Source organism: Mustelus asterias, chromosome 9 (assembly GCF_964213995.1).
Source record: "Mustelus asterias chromosome 9, sMusAst1.hap1.1, whole genome shotgun sequence".
NCBI lineage: Eukaryota > Metazoa > Chordata > Chondrichthyes > Carcharhiniformes > Triakidae > Mustelus > Mustelus asterias.
The window spans coordinates 49,080,958-49,098,098 of NC_135809.1; the positions used below are offsets into that span (position 1 = coordinate 49,080,958).

General features: G+C 46.2%; 1 protein-coding gene across 1 annotated transcript in view; it reads left to right on the plus strand.

The window, feature by feature from the left end:
• The first annotated feature begins 2,450 nt into the window (after positions 1–2,450).
• The window catches only part of hyal6 (hyaluronoglucosaminidase 6), a 76,598-nt gene continuing 61,907 nt past the window's right edge, over positions 2,451–17,141 (plus strand). Inside the window, exons 1-3 of the mRNA XM_078220156.1 lie at positions 2,451–2,542; positions 4,285–4,430; positions 14,747–14,808. The gene's annotated coding sequence lies outside the window, so the exon portion shown is untranslated. The remainder of the gene's footprint in view (positions 2,543–4,284; positions 4,431–14,746; positions 14,809–17,141) is intronic.

Here is a 17,141-nt window from a genome sequence, read left to right on the forward strand (position 1 = left end):
GGTAAAAGCCCACAGTTGCAGCTCCTGACCAATCTGTTTGTAGTGATGTTGATTGGGGATAAATGTTGGCCATGACACGAATAACACTCTTTTAAATCCACCCGAGAGAGTAACTGGGACCTTAGTTTAACATCTCACCCAGACACAGCAACTTTCCCTCAGTACTGCACTGGGGTGTCAGTCTAGATTTTCGTGCTCAACTCTCTGGGATTTGAACCTATAGTTTTCTGATTTGGAGGCAAGAATTCTGTCACTGATCTATGGCTGACCACAAAAATAAATGTTTTATTGAGAAACATTTGTGTTTTGATTTTTAAGAATCAGCAAAGGAATCACAGTTACAATAACCAGTTAGGTGAGTAGGCATAATCGAAGTGATTTTTATAGAGAAAAAGCAATTGTTAACCATCAGGGTGTGACAGTGAAAGTTGATATACAGAAATTACATGTGAAGTATTAGTGCTGTATCACCCTTGAATTTGTTTGCAGTGAAGCACATTATATTATTCAATAATTGCAGCAGTATTATATCACATAATGAATAATCTGGTCTGTCTCTTTGAGGCAAAGCATCTCATCATAAAAACAGAGTTTAATTAGCTCCTTAACTTTCTGAAACAAAGTGTGACATCTCTACATGCTGACGAACTGGCAATACTCATCATGAGTCAGAGGATATATTATTTTATATAAGGTTATTATGCCATGTAACCCATATGTCATATCACAACAATGAATAAGTCAAATTCAATCTTTTTTATGGTTCTATGTAAATTTTACTCATGTATTGCAAATTAATTTCTGTGATTCTGTCCAGCTTTTTTGCTGTAAAAATTGTACGAGAACATGTTTAATGATTAAGTTCTTATTTTTATCTTTAATGTTCACAGCTTGTCTTTTTAAACCATTGGGGAGTGCAGAAAGATAATAAACAATATAGAAAGTTGGGATGGCCATTTGGAGATTAGCAGCTGTGTTATTGTGGGGCCTAACAGCAATATGGGCATTGTTGGACAGTAGCATTAGGAGATTTTTCAGGGTTGGTGGGGGATCCTTAGCTTAATTTAATGGGTGGAAACGGAAGCTGCCTGTAATGATAGTGAATGGTTTCCCAATTTTACCTGTAGGGTGTCCTGGACATGAATTACTATGGAGTAAGAAACTGGGAGCATTATAGAGCATCTTTAGGTTCTGACAGCAGAAGATATTGCACTCTATTGAATCCTTCCTGGGTATATTGAAACTCCAGCAGCCTATTGTCATACTTTACACTCCCTTCCACTCTTTATTTTGTAAAGCTTACATCAATTCTTGGAACAATTTTAATTTGAAATTGGGAAATACAAAGAATTGTTCACTTTGTCATAACCTGATTGCCTGTTAGTCCTCAAGTCTGTATGAATCAAGGCCATTGTTATGTGACAAATGCCTTGCTTATTACAATTTAATTTAGCAGAGTGCTCTGTTGATTGACCTTGAGCACAGTGAGGTAATGCACAGCATGCCTTTCACATCACGGTGTATTATTCTTCTCAGTTTATAGAATTAAATTACATAATCAGTTTTTAGGAAAAAAAATCAAGAGTATTTAAAACTGATGGTATTTACTGTACCATGAGAGGCTCGGCTCGGCCACTTTTCCAACAACTTAGTCTGGGTAGCTTCAAGGGAAAGGAATCACTGACCATGTGACACACTTCTGCTAGTGTCAGCAACAGTACAGCTTGTTAATGAAAGGGTCTTGTTCACCAAGAACAAAACTATCTGGAGAGGTGCCGTGATCGTCAATGTGCTGGTGAAGAATATAACAGCTCAAATTTCAACTATTTGTTGTATATGACTTTGAGTACTTTGCTCAACTGCTTATGATATGAAACATAATGGACCGTAACTTCTGAGCTCCAGGGCATTGTTTTGAGGGGGTGAACATCACCAACCCCCACCACCCCCCCCCCCCCCCCCACACACACACACACACACACACTTCCAAACTGCAGATGGCTTCAACTTGGTTACATCAATAGTTATCCAAAAAAAAGTTAGAAGAATTAAAACATTTTCTGACGTCCCACACTGACCCTCCATAGTACTTTTCCATGGTATTCGACCCAAGCGTTTCCCTCATTGTCCCTGCCTACCCCCCCCCCCAAGGGATTCCCTCAATCCCCCTCTCCCCACCCTCCGCACTCCCATGAGACTCCCCCAACCCCCAAAGGGCTCACTCCCTGACAGGAACTCCCCAAACTATGGATTCCCCTCACCCCACCTAAACTCCTCCACTACCCTCCCCCACCACCCCCAGGCCAAGTCCAACTTGACAACACCCCCTGCACAAGGCTCGATCAGGCCTGAGTCAGGTCAGGTGAGACAGGGGCCATGATTCTTCCATCGCAACCCGCAACTTTTCTGGCGGGTCGCGGTGGGAGATGCACGTCACCAGCCTTGTTCTGGGATTTGCGCATGCGCCAAGAACACATGCGCACCTCCCAGAGCCGGTGAACAGTCGCCGGTCAGACCACGCTGGAAACTGGCGGGAAGGCAGGTAAGTCATTTTAAATGTGTTTTAAATATGTTTTCAATCTAATTATCGAGAACTCGCCGGTCCCGATTGAATCTCCTAGACCGCGAGGAGTACTTCATTCTGGTTTAGACTAGCTCCCCACGTTCAGGGAACTAGCGGGAGACCCCGCTGGAATGAAGGCGTGGGCAATCGGGCCTCCCAGGGGGTCGGGCGGCGAGGGGTGGTGCCCCCGGGCATGGGCATCGTGGCAGTGCCAGCCTGTGCCCCTGGCACTGCCCAAGGGGCAAAGTGCCCATGCCAAGGGGGTGAGGCCTATTGCGGTGGGGCCCAGGGGGGAGGTCCTGCTGCCACTCTGCAGTCAGCATCCGTCTGGGATGGAGGGACGGCAGCGATTGGGGCGGGCTGGTCAGTGGAGTAGAGGGGTGGGGGGATCGCCACTGCTGGGGGGCTTGGGCTGTAAATTGGGGCCCCCTGGACGTGAGGGGTCAGGGCTGGCCTGGGAATTGCTGTGAGGGCTGCGATCGGCCCGTGGTGGGGGCTGGAGGGACTGCACAGAGGGGGTCCCGGGCTGGCCAGCGATCGAGCTGGCCAGCAAATGGGGAGTCTGACAGATCAGGACCACTGCGCATGCGCAGAGTTCCAGAACTGTCAGACTCAGGCGTGAATAGGCCCCACCCCCTGGGTTTTTAATGATATTCACGACTGGAACCTCTGCAGTGCACAGAGTGCGGAGATTCAGATCTGAAGCTGAACTGACAGAACAGTCGGGAACTAGAAGAGTTTTCGCGCTAATTTAAGGCTTTTGGGAGAATCGCGGCCAGGATTTCTGTTAAGAAACTTGGAGCGGACTGGCAATCTGACGCTAATTGGCACTCCAAGCAAATTAAGACCCATTACTTTTGTCAATAAAATCTTGCTAAGCCTTTTAATAAGAATTGTACAGTGAAGTTGACACAAAGATTGACTGGTTTTGCTGCTCAGAAAAACTGATTCATTTCTTTTGAGTTTCTGTTTTGAAAATAACCTCACCATTTTAGTCATTAGTTTTGCTGTTCCTGTTTCCTGCATAGTCTGTGTTGTTTGGAGCTCATTTCTGGTTCCACACTGTGCCCAACTGTCCCCGTTCTTTTACGCTCACTTGCACTACAGTGAACATAGATATTAAGTGACAGAAGATGCAGATTACTGAGAAAGATCTGGAATAATGCACTCAAATGAACATTTTAAGTGTAGATGAGTTTGGTACAAAATTAGAATTACAACAATATGGAGTAACTTATCTATAATTTTTTTTTAGAAGTGACAACTTTCATTATAAACTTTTCACCAGTTGAGACTAATTTTGTATCCAGGCCCAAATCTCCTTTCTCCTATTTTTATACATCCATTCTGAGGCTCCACTGTATCATTTATATTTCACAAAGCAACAGTTCCTTCACCATTTCCTTTCTCCAGCACCAAGGCTGCATTAGGACTGCTTTCCTGTTCCATTTTGTTCTATTACTTTAACTGCCAGAGCATACAAACACCAGTTGTAACTACCAGAGAATTAAAGCTTTAACAAGTTCATGTTATACCAGCCAACATGACCGCTCAGGTAAATCACACTATACAATTCTAATATGATTACATGATACTTTGAGTTCACAATTTGCTGTATTCATTATATTCAGTGATTTATTTTGCAAGTTATTACAGCTAGGAATGCATAATGTTGCACACGTCAAGTACTGTATTTCAACTTGTGCATTGCTTTTTTCCAGGGAAGAAATGTCTGAAGGAACCGAACCCCAGCTTTAACACTGATTGCTATGGGAATGTATGATTCACTTCAAGTTGTTTCATTTAAAATCATCATTTTCAGGAACTCTGCTGCAACTTTAAGTGAGGACTTACTGTAAGAACCCAGGTACATCACATTCCACAATCCATTGTAACTACAGCACGCATTGGTTTCCTTGCAACTCTTGACCTATTACTATCTTTGATCTCTATATTTCATACATACTACACTAAATCACAATGCATCAAAAGACACACATAAGAGGCATCAATTATATCAGCATGATGCAAGAAAGATACATTTAGTCCATTGCAACATCTCCTCATCATTCTTGTCCATTTAAGCTCTTCTGCCACTTTATTTCTATAAACATGGAGATCAGAACAACAGCTCCCCAGACCCTCAAAACATGATGAAAACCTTCACAAATCTTTCAACTTCTCCATTCTTGTCCAAAGCTTGCATCACAAAGCATCCGTGTTCAATAGAAAACTGTTTTAGCTCATCGCATGCTGATCCCACAAGCCTTGATCTTGAGGTGCATAGGTAATGTGAACCCACATTCCCGAACCTACCTTTATTATTCCTCTCACCGGATGCTATTCCCCAGAATACCACTCAATCACCTGCCGTGCAAGTCTCAAGTTTCTCTGAAATAAGACCACGGCTTCCTCTGTACCTTCCTCGGCATTCTTCACTGTGGCACCAATCAGTAGCCCTCAAAGCACAATAATACAACTGTAGCACTGTTTTCTGGTGTTAATGTCTCCTCCCAACTCTGCTCATTACCTCCAGTGCTGTCCCCTTTGACCTCACCAGATGGGCAATCACTGCACCTCCCTCATGAACAAGATCCTTACCATTCACAAATCCATTGATAGTTTGGCACTGTCAGAAGCATCCTCCATGGTCAATGATTCCCTATCCAAGCTGTTGTTTTGGTGGCATAATCTTATCATTACGATGGACCTTGGCCACTAACCCTATTCCTCTGGCGCCTTCTCCTTTGGCCACCTTATTTTTGTCTTTCATCGCTTCACCTCATTTCAAAACTTGTCATTTACTACTATCCAAAATCGATGCAAATTTCCTGAGCAAGATATCCTCCTTGACTCTTCCCTTAGCCTCTGCACTGACAGCTCCTCAATCTCCCTTTCCTCTTCTCTAGGACGTCCACTATTTTCAATCGCTTGCATCTGCCTTATGCCTTGTTTTTTTTCCCTTATCCAATCCTCTATATCCCTTGACCTCAGTTCTCTTCACTTTGTGGTCCCTTCCTTTATCTTTACAGGTACATGTTGGTCCTGTACTCTATTTCCTTTTTGCCCCTTTTCACTCTCTTGACTTTACTTTCATATAAACCTCAATACCCTCATCCACAGCAGAACCTCATCATTTCGTATGGCCTTTCTGCACTGTAGATCTTAATTGCCAACAAATTCAGACCAAGTTCACATCTCTTTTTCTGACCATTTCCCATTTTTATGAAGAATACCATTCATAGACAATTTTCATAGAATCCCTACAAAACAGAAGGAGGCCATTCAGCCCATTGGATCTGCACTGACTTTCCTGATAGCGCATCTTACCCAGGCCCTATCCCCATAACCCCGCTAATCCCCCTAACCTATACACCTTGGGATACAATTTAACGTGGTGAATCAACTTAGCCTGCACATCTTTTGACTGTGGGAGGAAACTGGAGCACCCAGGGGAAACCCAAGCAGACACGGGGAAAACGTGCAAACTCCACGCAGGTTCAGGGCCGGAATTGAACCCGGGTGAGGCACTGTGAGGGGCAGTGCTAACCACTGTGCCACTGCAGTGCCCACTTGTGGGGAGAAAAGGTTTTGCAGTAGCTCCTACCCTAAGTTGCTGTCAACCTCCAAACTTCATCTCATTGTCACAACACTTCTGGTACTGTTGCCTGCTAAACTCCCTTGCACCAATCTTTGATGCCCTTGCCTAATATTACCAATGGCAGAATTCTCCCAAACCCCCATTGTTAGGTTCAATGGTGGGCTTGGGACATGGAGAAAATAACGAGGCCCATAAATCAGTTTCACGCCGGCGTGACTTTATAACAGGATCTTCCGCTGGTGCCCGCCTTGGCGGGTTGGAAAATCCACCAGTGGCTGGCATGAACCTCATTTGCTTCCCATTAATAGGATGTAGATGAACCCCCCCCCCCCCCCCCCCCCCCCCCCACAGGCCAAATTCTCCACGATGCCAGCGGGAAAACCCACTGGCGTGAAACATGTTTAGAACGATGTGGCGTGCTGATGTCAGGGCTCAGTTGAACAATCCCTGGCGCTACCTCCTGAGTTCAAGATGGAGGCCAACAGCAACCTTGGGACCCTGGAACACCACAGCAGCGGATCGGGGAAGCATTTGCAGATGCATCTTCCAGATTTGGTGTCCTGATGGGGGTGGTCCATATTCCAGCCTCAGAATGTTCCCAGAGGTCCATCTTCTGGTTTCAGAGTGCTTCCGGAGATCTATCTTTATTCTCAGGCAGTCTACCTTCTTCAACAGTGGGTCAGTGATTTTGGGCACCTTTTCAATGTGGCATCTGAACATGACAGCAAGCTACATGCCGTGAGGCTTGTCCTGCCACACAATATGGCGTAAAACACCTGGGGGCATAATTAATTAGGTGAGAGCTAGAAGATTTGGCATGTTTTCCTGCCAGCCTCCGCAGCGGGAAACATCCCACATTCCCAGCCCTGCCATGGCACTTAGTCTCATAATGGAAGAATCCCACCCAATATTTCTGACCTCTGTCATATCTGTGATGCAGTCCGCAATTTCAATTCCTCAGATAAAAAGGGGAATAAATTCAAGCATACCTGGCACTGTGATCTAGTCACCAATCTCTCAACCAGATAATGTTTTACTATCCTTGGTTAAAAATACCTGTAACTCAAAAGAGTCATTCTGGAGGGCAAGGATAATTCCAAGTTCCTTTGCTCCAAGACCATCCATTACCTGAAACCCTTTCCCCCCACTCTCTCTGCCCTCCACTCTAACCAGTAGGGTGGCACAATGGTTAGCACTGCTGCCTCACAGCGCCAGGGACCCGGGTTCGATTCCCGGCTTGGGTGACTATGTGGAATTTGCACATTCTCCCTGTGTCTGCGTGGGTTTCCTCCGGGTGCTCTGGTTTCCTCCCACAGTCTGAAAGACGTGCTTGTTAGGTGCATTGGCCATGCTAAATTCTCCCTCAGTGTACCCGATCAGGCGGTGGAGTGTGTTGACTAGGGGATTTTCACAGTAACTTCATTGCAGTGTTAATATAAGCCTACTTGTGACTAATAAATAAACTTGAAGTTTTACTGTTTTTGTGGAGTTCATGGGTTTTTACATTTCGAAGATCGAGTTTATAATTTTGCTACATCTGCTCTTCACTTCTAGACCTCCAGCGTCACATCTGGTTTTGGCTTAAGTGGTTACCATTTCATGGTTTCATTTGCCCTCTTGAAGCTCATTCATCTCTTCCATGAGACTTCCCCTTTTATTGCCTTGATCCCCACTCAACGTTTGCTCACTCAATTCCTCCTTCTGGCTCCCGTGCTTGCTCTTCTTCCGTTCAAAACTGGTGTTGTCATCCTTTCTCATCAGAACTGTTACTGACCCAGAATGTTAATTATGCTCTCTCTCCACAGATGTTTCACAACCTGCTAAGCATTCACAACATTTTCTTGTTTTATTTCAGGCTTTCAGCCAATGCAGTGTTTTGATTTGGTGTTCTTGTTCTTTATGTTGGGTTCTGCAATGGGGCTTCTATTCCATTTCCAGTTGAGCTTGCACCTGATCAGAAGATCAAAAAGATTTTTTGAAAATGAAATGTTTTTTTAAAAGTCCTAATGCTCTCGATTGTGTAAATGTGTTTATATTTTTCATCTCCGCCTCTGGAATAGTAAATAAAAGTTTTGCTTGCTGAACGAACACCTGTGACAAAAACAATAGTTACCTGAGGCAAAGAGAAAAATCCTGCTTTCCAAAAGCACTGAGTTTAGTATTGATCAAGATAAATAAATATTCAGCATTGTCATTGTTAAGTAAGCACAGTAAAAAGTCTCACAACACCAGGTTAAAGTCCAACAGGTTTATTTGGTAGCAAATACCATAAGCTTTGCTACCAAATAAACCTGTTGGACTTTAACCTGGTGTTGTGAGACTTCTTACTGTGCTTACCCCAGTCCAACGCCGGCATCTCCACATCATTGTTAAGTAATGCAGGATTCTGCAGGCTCGTCCCTTTTTACAACATGTTCTCCCATTACCCCTAGTCCATTATGAGGAAGGTTGTATTCTCTACATTACCGAAATCAGTTTAAAGTTCTTTGACACTGACATTTTGGGAAGTGCTTTAAAAAAATCTTTAAGCTGGTTCCCAGTAATGATCAGCCGTGTGGCTGTTCAGAGTCCAGGTCTGTGGCTCAAGCTCATCTTGGTTTGTGATTTGTGCTTCAGGTTCTGGTCACACGGGGTGGGTTCCAGTTATGGAGAGCAGGTGGCACGATAGGTATGCTTGGCACAGAGGTGGCAGCACCAAGAAGACAGACAGCATCAAGTCACTGACCTAATTTTTGAAGCTCCAGGATATGTAACGTGGAGAACAGCACCACCTATCACCGAGCTAAAGCCAGGGTGTCTCAGATATGAGTGTACATCAGCACTGTCTGCCTTGGTTCTGAAGCTTGGAGGACTCGATTAGAACTAAATAAAATGGACTGGTATGTTCAATTGTGGCAGTAAAATGTTTCAGCCAAATGAGATGGAACAAGTTTGAGAGGGAAGTGTTGTAGAAAGCAATTATAGGACAGGATTTTCCCAAAAAATGACTAAAGGGGCGATTCTCTAACCCCTTCAAGTGGCTAGTGGGAATCCTGATGCTCCAATGAATGGGATATTGGTCAAAAATCAGGATTCCTGACAGATGTGAGGGCTCTTGGGATTCACGCACCCCGCCTGCCCCGATGGGTTTCTGTCCAGAGTGGGCGGCAACCCGATAATTATGCAAACCCGCTAATTTGAATGTCATTAGCGGGTTTGACAGGCCATTCACCAGCCGCCCGCCGTTCACCCAGCCCACCAGCGGGAACAGCAGGCTTTACATGTGCAACCCACAAGCAGGGACATGGTGTGCTGGATCTTGAGGTTGCAAGGGGGCACCATCAACCCCTCAGCACAGAGGGGCATCCTCCTCCCCCAGCACTTAAATCATGGGTCAGCCCCCCCTTCTACACACCACGCAGGTATGAGGATGACCTGACCCAACCCTCCCCAGCCCCCCTTCCCCCTCAGTCCACACTCAGCCCCACTCAGACTCCCCATACCGTCCCCCTTTTCCCTCAGACTTCTCCACTCAGCCACTAACCCCCCCCCCCCCGACCCCCTCTCCACTCAGCCTCCCTTCCGGTCTCGTGCCCTGGCAGTGCCAACAGTGCACTGCCCCTGTTACTGGTGCCTTGGGCCCCATGGGGACTTGAGGGGGTAGATCCAGTGGCCATTTGCCCCTCTGCAGTTGCCAGGCTGCAGAGGAAGGGTCTCTCAAAGGTTCTGGAGTTGGGTGGGCTTGGATTGGGGTGGCGAGGGGTTGACCTCACCCCTCTCCCCTGGGATTGGAGTCTCGTGGCTGGACTGCCCCTTCATGGCTACCTTCTAGTCCTGGCAGACCTGAAGATCATCCCTGGCATGGTGATTTCATGATGTGGAGATGCCGGCGTTGGACTGGGGTAAACACAGTGAGAAGTTTAACAACACCAGGTTAAAGTCCAACAGGTTTATTTGGTAGCAAAAGCCACACAAGCTTTTCCTTTTCAAAAAGCTTGTGTGGCTTTTGCTACCAAATAAACCTGTTGAACTTTAACGTGGTGTTGTTAAACTTCTTGTGGTGATTTCAGCCATGTGATCAACATCTGCATTCCTGCCTGTCAGCTGTGAAAATTCTGAAGTGGCCAGGTCACTTTAATCTCCACGGTCCCCAGTCACCTGGCTTCCCTTTTAAGATGACATCCCGATCTCTGTGCAGCCGGGATTTGCTGGTGTGTTTAAGCCTCGCCCCATGTATGACAGCATGAATCACGCCCGCTTGATTTTTTTGGCAGAGTGTCATAATATCTGGGGAGAAACACACTGGTTTTCTCGCCAGAAACAACACATTGCCCTTTGACTTTACTGGGGAAGCAAAGGGAAGTTTATGTTCTTTTCCAGCAGTACAGTTACTGACCTGCAGTTGGTGCTGTTGCACTTTGTAAATCACTTTTGATTAGTTCCATGTAACTCTAGGGTTGATTTGACTTATTTAGAAATTGTAGATTAATACATGTGGAGGACAGTCTGAATTCTGAGGTTGTCCCTACGCTTGAATAGTTTTGGATATGCAGTTCTGTCTGAATTCAAATTTAGTGATGGTAGCTGACATTGGTTTCCTCTTTCATCCACAGTGCATTCAATAAAGCTACCAAAAAAAACCCAACTAACTTATACTTCGAATGGAGTTTCTTCCAAAGCAGTTTTGCTAACTGGGGATGGATCAGGTGGAACTCCGCCTGCCACATCGTTCACACCACAAACTATTAAGAGCAGTTCTAATTAAACAGGCAGATTAGGCTCTTGGCGCGATTTCCATCACAGAGGGAGGAAAATGCCTGGCACTGCAGCAGAGAGAAGATCAAATGTTAAAGGGGGCGGCAAACCCCAAGATAAAGAAACTAGCCTCCATTGATATAGAATCATAGAATTCCTACAGTGCAGAAGGAGGCCATTCGGACCATCGAGTTTGCACCAACCACAATTCCAGCCCCAAGTCCTATTCCCATAACCCCATATGTTTACCTTGCTAATCCCCCTGACACTAGGGTCAACTAAGCATAGCCAATCAACCTAACCCACACATCTTTGGACTGTGGGAGAAAACTGGAGCACCCAGAGGAAACCCATGCAGACATGAGAAGAATGTGCAAACTCCACACAGACAGTCACCCAAGGCCGGAATTGAACCTGGGTTCCTGGCACTGTGAGGCAGCAGTGCTAACCACTATGCCACCGGCAATGTGTTTTCTTTGATCATGATGTTCTATGATTTTCTTTCTATAGTCCCAGAAAATATTTACAAACAATCCTGATCAGCTTTCTAGTGGAAACTATTCAACACAATATGATGTTTGGAAGTAGAATAATGCCATTTGGGTGGCATAGGAACAGAAAGGCCATTCCACCCAAAACCTTGTTGTACTGTTCAGTGAAATCATGGCTGATTTGTACCTTAACTTCATCCACATGCCTTGCCTCTTTTCCTTTCACATCCTTGTCACAATGTTGTCCACTTCCTGTGATTGTAAACCTAATCAGTTTTTGGATTTTGCTCTTCTGGTGATTGATATCACCTTTTATCGCTCATAAATTCAGAGTTAACCCTTTTTTTCAGTGAAGCAGACTCCAGACCCCACTTACCAGTCAACCAAGACGAGAAAACCAACTGGGGTGGCACAGTGGTTAACACTGCTGTTTGCAGCTTCTGGGACCTGAGTTCAATTCCGACCTTGGGTCACTGTCTGTATGGAGTTTGCATGTTCTCCCTGTGCCTGCATGGGTTTCCTCTGGGTGCTCTGGTTTCCTCCCACAGTCCAAAGATGTGCAGGTTAGGTGGATTGGCCATGCTAAATTGCCCCTTAGTACCCCAAGATGTGTAGGTTAGATGGGATTAGCCATAGTAAATGTGTGGGATTACAGCGATAGGGTGGGGAGAGGGCCTGGATAAAATATTCTGTCAGAGAGTCAGTGCAGACTGGATGGGCCAAATGGCCTCTTCTGTACTGTAGGGATTCTACGAACTTCTACAAATGATTCCCCTATCCTGTTGCGTTGGTTTTTTAGCACAGCATGTCGTGAGATTCTAGCGCCGGCCGATTCACGCAATTCGCGCTGAGTGTCTGGGCCTGAGCATGTCTCCCAGACGGTTGGCTGCCGTGGGCGTGTCCCCTGGGCATTGCCACCTTGGCAGTGCCAGCCTGGGGCCCCTGTCACTGCCCAAGGGACAAAGTGCCAATGGCCAAGTGGGCACCTTGACACTGACCACTGGGTATGGGGTGGGTCAAATGGGGCGTGGCCCGATGGGGTGGGGCTAGATGGGGTGGGGCCTGATATGTTCAGGGCCTCTGGAGGGCAATTGGTGAGGGTGGGTGGTCCCGTTGCGACTCTGCAGTTGGGATCGATGGGGGAGGGAAGACAATGATTGGGGTTGGGGGGGGGGGGGAGGTTCATCCTGTCGGGGGTGTCAGGGAGGGAATTGGGGATTTGATCGAGAGATCGGGGCTGCTGGGGGGCAGTGTTCGAGGCGGGCTGGGGAGGGGGCGGCTGGCCTGGGCATGCTTGAAGGCAGTAAGAAGTCTCACAACACCAGGTTAAAGTCCAACAGGTTTATTTGGTAGCAAATACCATTTCCACATAGCAATCTCCACATCATGCTCGAAGGGCCAGCAATCGATCCATGGGGGGTGCGAAGGGCCAGCGATGCGGGGGTTGTGGGGCTGGCCAGCAATCGGGAGGCTGGCAGACAGGGGCCACTGCACATGTGCTGATCTCGGTGCTGACAGATCGGCGCATGCGCAGTGGCTCGCTCAGTGCTATGCTGCCACCCTCCCCAGCGGGAATAGGCCCTGCCCACAACCTTTTAACGGGATTCACGCTAAGGCACTCTGCAGTGCACAGAGTGTGGGAGATTCTTTTTTAAACTCCCACTGAAAAAAATAACGTGATATACTCCAGTTTTTCGACACAGAATTTTTTTGGGAGAGTCACCCCCATTATCTTTATCCCATCACTCCCATACATTTTTTGTTTCACTCCCATACATATACTTTATTGACAGCAGAATGGATTGGAAAGGGGTGGAAATATTTGCAAAGCAGAAGTATAAAGGAGAAGATGACTTTTTTCACATTTTATAATTAGGGGGTTTATGGGAGACCATTCCAGAATGTGACACAAAAATAGCTGAAAGTAGCAGCGAAAGGTGAAGTCGGGGGAGATTCTCCCAAAAAAATTCGAAGTGTCAAATTCGTGTGAAAACTGGAGTAATTTACGGTGTTTTTTTCAGTGTGAGTTCAGACTAGAATCTCCCACACTCTGTGCACTCCAGAAGCCAGCTGTGTGCATATCATTAAATTTCAGGGGTCGGGGCATATTCCCACTCAGGAAGCTGAAACCAGTGGGCCTCTGTGCATGCGCAGTGACCCCCGAACTGTCAGCCTCCCGTTTGCTGGCCAACCCGGGACTCCTGCAGTGCTGCCTCCACAACTCCCCCACCCCCCCATCCATTCCCAGGCCCAGCCCTGACCCTCATCCCAGCCTACCCCAATCTCCAGCTTCCCCCGCCCCCCCACCCCTGCAACCTGGAACCCCCCCCCGCAACCCGGGCTGATCCCACCCATCCCGCAGGCAGATGCCCCCCACTGACCTCCCACTATGGCCCGCCCCAATATAGGCACCACCCGATGCTTGGTGGGCAGTGCCAAAGTGCCCCCTGAGCATTGGCACTTTGCCCCTTGGGTAGTGCCAGGGGCACAGGCTGGCACTGCCAGGGTGCCCAGGCCCAGGGGGCACCACCCTCCCACCGCCCGACCTCCCTGGAGGACCCCAATTGCCCCCCTTCACTCTAGCAGGGTTGTCTTGATAGTTCCCCGAAAGTGGGGACCATCTGTAAACCTCATTGGAGTGAAATACTCTGGCGGGGTGGGAGAGGCTAGCGGGCCTGAAGAATTCAGTCAAGGGCCTGCTAATCACCTTAAAATGACATTAAAATAGGATGTAAATTACTTACCTGGTGTTCCTGCCGGTTTCCAGTCCGGATCCAACAGCCCCCGTAAAGAGCAAAGAAAGTTGGAGAGTATGTGTTCAGGAAAGTAGATCTGGAGGAGGCTGCTGATGTAAGAGGAACGAGACTACAGCAGGATTAGTGAAAAAGTTGATGATTTTGAAATTCATGGATGGAGGAAAACAGACAAATGAAATTCAGCAAGGGAAGTGTGATAGGGAAGGTTGATTTAATGCACGATAGTGTTGACCTGTGTCCAGCAACACATCCTATGCGCTTGCCAGAGTTGAGTAACAACCAAGATTTAAACAATTACAATGCTTCATTTTACTAAAGTCAGCTTAATCACTAAATATCCCAATTACATCAGTCAAATTCTCTCCTTATGTGTGTGATGTTATCCATCTGTCCGCATGCAAGCTGCTGGTGGGATATTTGCTCACAAAGTTGAACTTTGGGTCTGCTTCTGGAGTGTTGGTCCCGGGTTCGCCTACTTCCCTTGTCTTCAGCCTTCCTTCTTCCTTCGTGCATGGGATTCAGCTTATCAGTGGTATTGTACTGTTGGTTCACCATCTCTCTGGTTGATCTAACTTATCCCTTAAATTATTCTTTACAACAGGACACAACAGACCCCACCTCATGATGAGGACATCTCCAACTCCAAATGTGACCAGTTCTGTGGTAATGCTATTAAAGTGCAATATTCAATCTTGTGGTTAAACAGTTTTCAGTAAGCTTATTATCATTCAGGAATGTGATCAGCATTCTCTGGTCTTGCTCATCCCTTTGCAGCTGCTATTTTCTGACATATTCTTTTTCGATTAACCCTTTACTGGGTGTCACAATAGCGTCCAGGCAGTGAAGTTTTAGAAAAGTTGTTAGTTCTAAAGAGCAGAACTTCAGAGACCAGAGAGGTGAATAATGAGATAATTCACTCTAAAAGTAACAAAACATGGATAAGTATTTCAGTGACAGTGGGGGCATTATTTTGAGACATTTTAAAAAGAGTCTATACTGCAAGATGTTTAAAGCATCCACTTGATTCAGGTGAAAAGCAACTTTTGATGTGGAAATCTGTGTCCAGTTACACAAATCTATCGCCACTCAGTTACTGGATCAAAATCATGGAACTCAACAGCACTGTGGATAGTCTAGCACCAGATGGACAGAAGCAGTTCAAGAAGGCGGCTCACCACCATATTGTCAAGGGCAATTAGGGATGGGCAGCAAAAACAAAGGACTGTAATTGCCCTTTGAGGTAGGATGGCACAGTCACTGATCAGTTCCATAAACAACGGAAGAGAAAAGGCCCTTGAAAGGTCCCTCACTAGGTTGTTTCAATACAGCTATAACACTGGTATCTAACCCACAATGCGGAAAATGGCCCAAGTATGTCTACCCATTCAAAGCAAGAAAAATCCAACCTGACCAATTACTGCCCCATCAGTCTATTCTCAATCATCAGTGGTGGAAGGCGTCATCAATAGTGCCATCATGGTACTGACACAGATAGGCCTGCTCACTGACGCTAAGTATGGGTTCCATCAGGGACACGCAGCGCAAGACCTCCCTCTGAGAATCCACCTCCACTGTATTGGTAGGCAAACTGCGGTGCAATGTCAGGAAAATTTCAGCTCATTGCCAGAAAGCACGGTGCCCGTGTGCCACTGGGAAAATTTTGATCCAATGCCAGAATAGGGACAGATTGCCTTATTAAGTACTCTAGTTGGCTACTGGTACTTTCAGGAAGTAGCTGTCCCAATTGGGAGCTCATTTCCAGGAAAAGTCCATGGAGGCAGTAAAGTCACGGAGTTGATCCAACATGATACAATACAATCAACATTCCCATGCTTCCAACACTCCACCTCCTAACCAGCCTTCTTGGAACCAGGAAAGTTCAGCCCATTACCCCTTTTCCTCTCTGTCTCTGCCTAATCTGTTAAGTATATTTCCAGCATTTTCTGTTTTTGATATGGTTGTTCGTCTAATTCAAACCACATGTACCTTTCTAACAATAGTAACTGTATGCCAAGTAATTATATTATGCAATAACCAGTTGAGACAGCGGACTGTGTACCTGTCTGAAATAGTCTCTGGATATATATTCAAGTATTTCAAAACTTAACTGCGTTTGTATCACAACTGTTACAGCTTTAAAAAAAATTGACCATTGTTGAAAACTTTAACAGATAAAATCTGTGAAGGGTAATTGTAATTTAATCTAATCTTGTCCATATGAAATGTCCACTTGTAGGAATTTGTAGAAGGAAGCCATAAATAATATTTACGATCATGCAAAAACAATGAATAGAAACAGATTTAGTGTCCAAGCAATCTTTCCCACTTTGCTGCGATACCTTATACATCACAACAGACACAATCAGCACCCACCCGGAGCCATGTAACCTGGCAGAGGCAGAGAAAATAGATAATCCAGCCCAGATAGGGGAACTTTCATGGGAATTTTTCTAAGAGTACCTTATGCAATTATAGTTAGTCCAACAATCACAATGACCATTATTTATATTCTGGAGCGATCTAGCGGCCAAGTTAGCCGTGGGCAAACCCTGTAATCATAGAATCCCTACAGTGCAGAAGGAGGCCATTCTACCCATCAGGTCTGCACCAACTCTCTGACAGAGCATCCCCCCCCCAGCCCCACCCCCGCCCCATTCCAGCAACCCCATGCATCTACCCCGCTAAACTCCCAAATCTACACATCTTTTGGATACTCGGGCAATTTAGCATGGCCAATCCACCTAACCAATACATCTTTGGTATGAAACCAGAGCACCCAGAGGAAACCCAAGGAGACCTGGGGAGAACATGCAAACTCCACACAGACAGTCACCCAAGGCTGGAATCAAACCCAGGTCCCTGGAGCTGTGAGGCAGCAATGCTAACCCACAATGCCACCGTGCCGTATTGGCTGCCAAATCTCATGAACAGCCAATAGTGGGATTTGCGCTGGCGAAATATCAGTTTGAGATCTTCTCCACCCTTGCCCAGTGAGG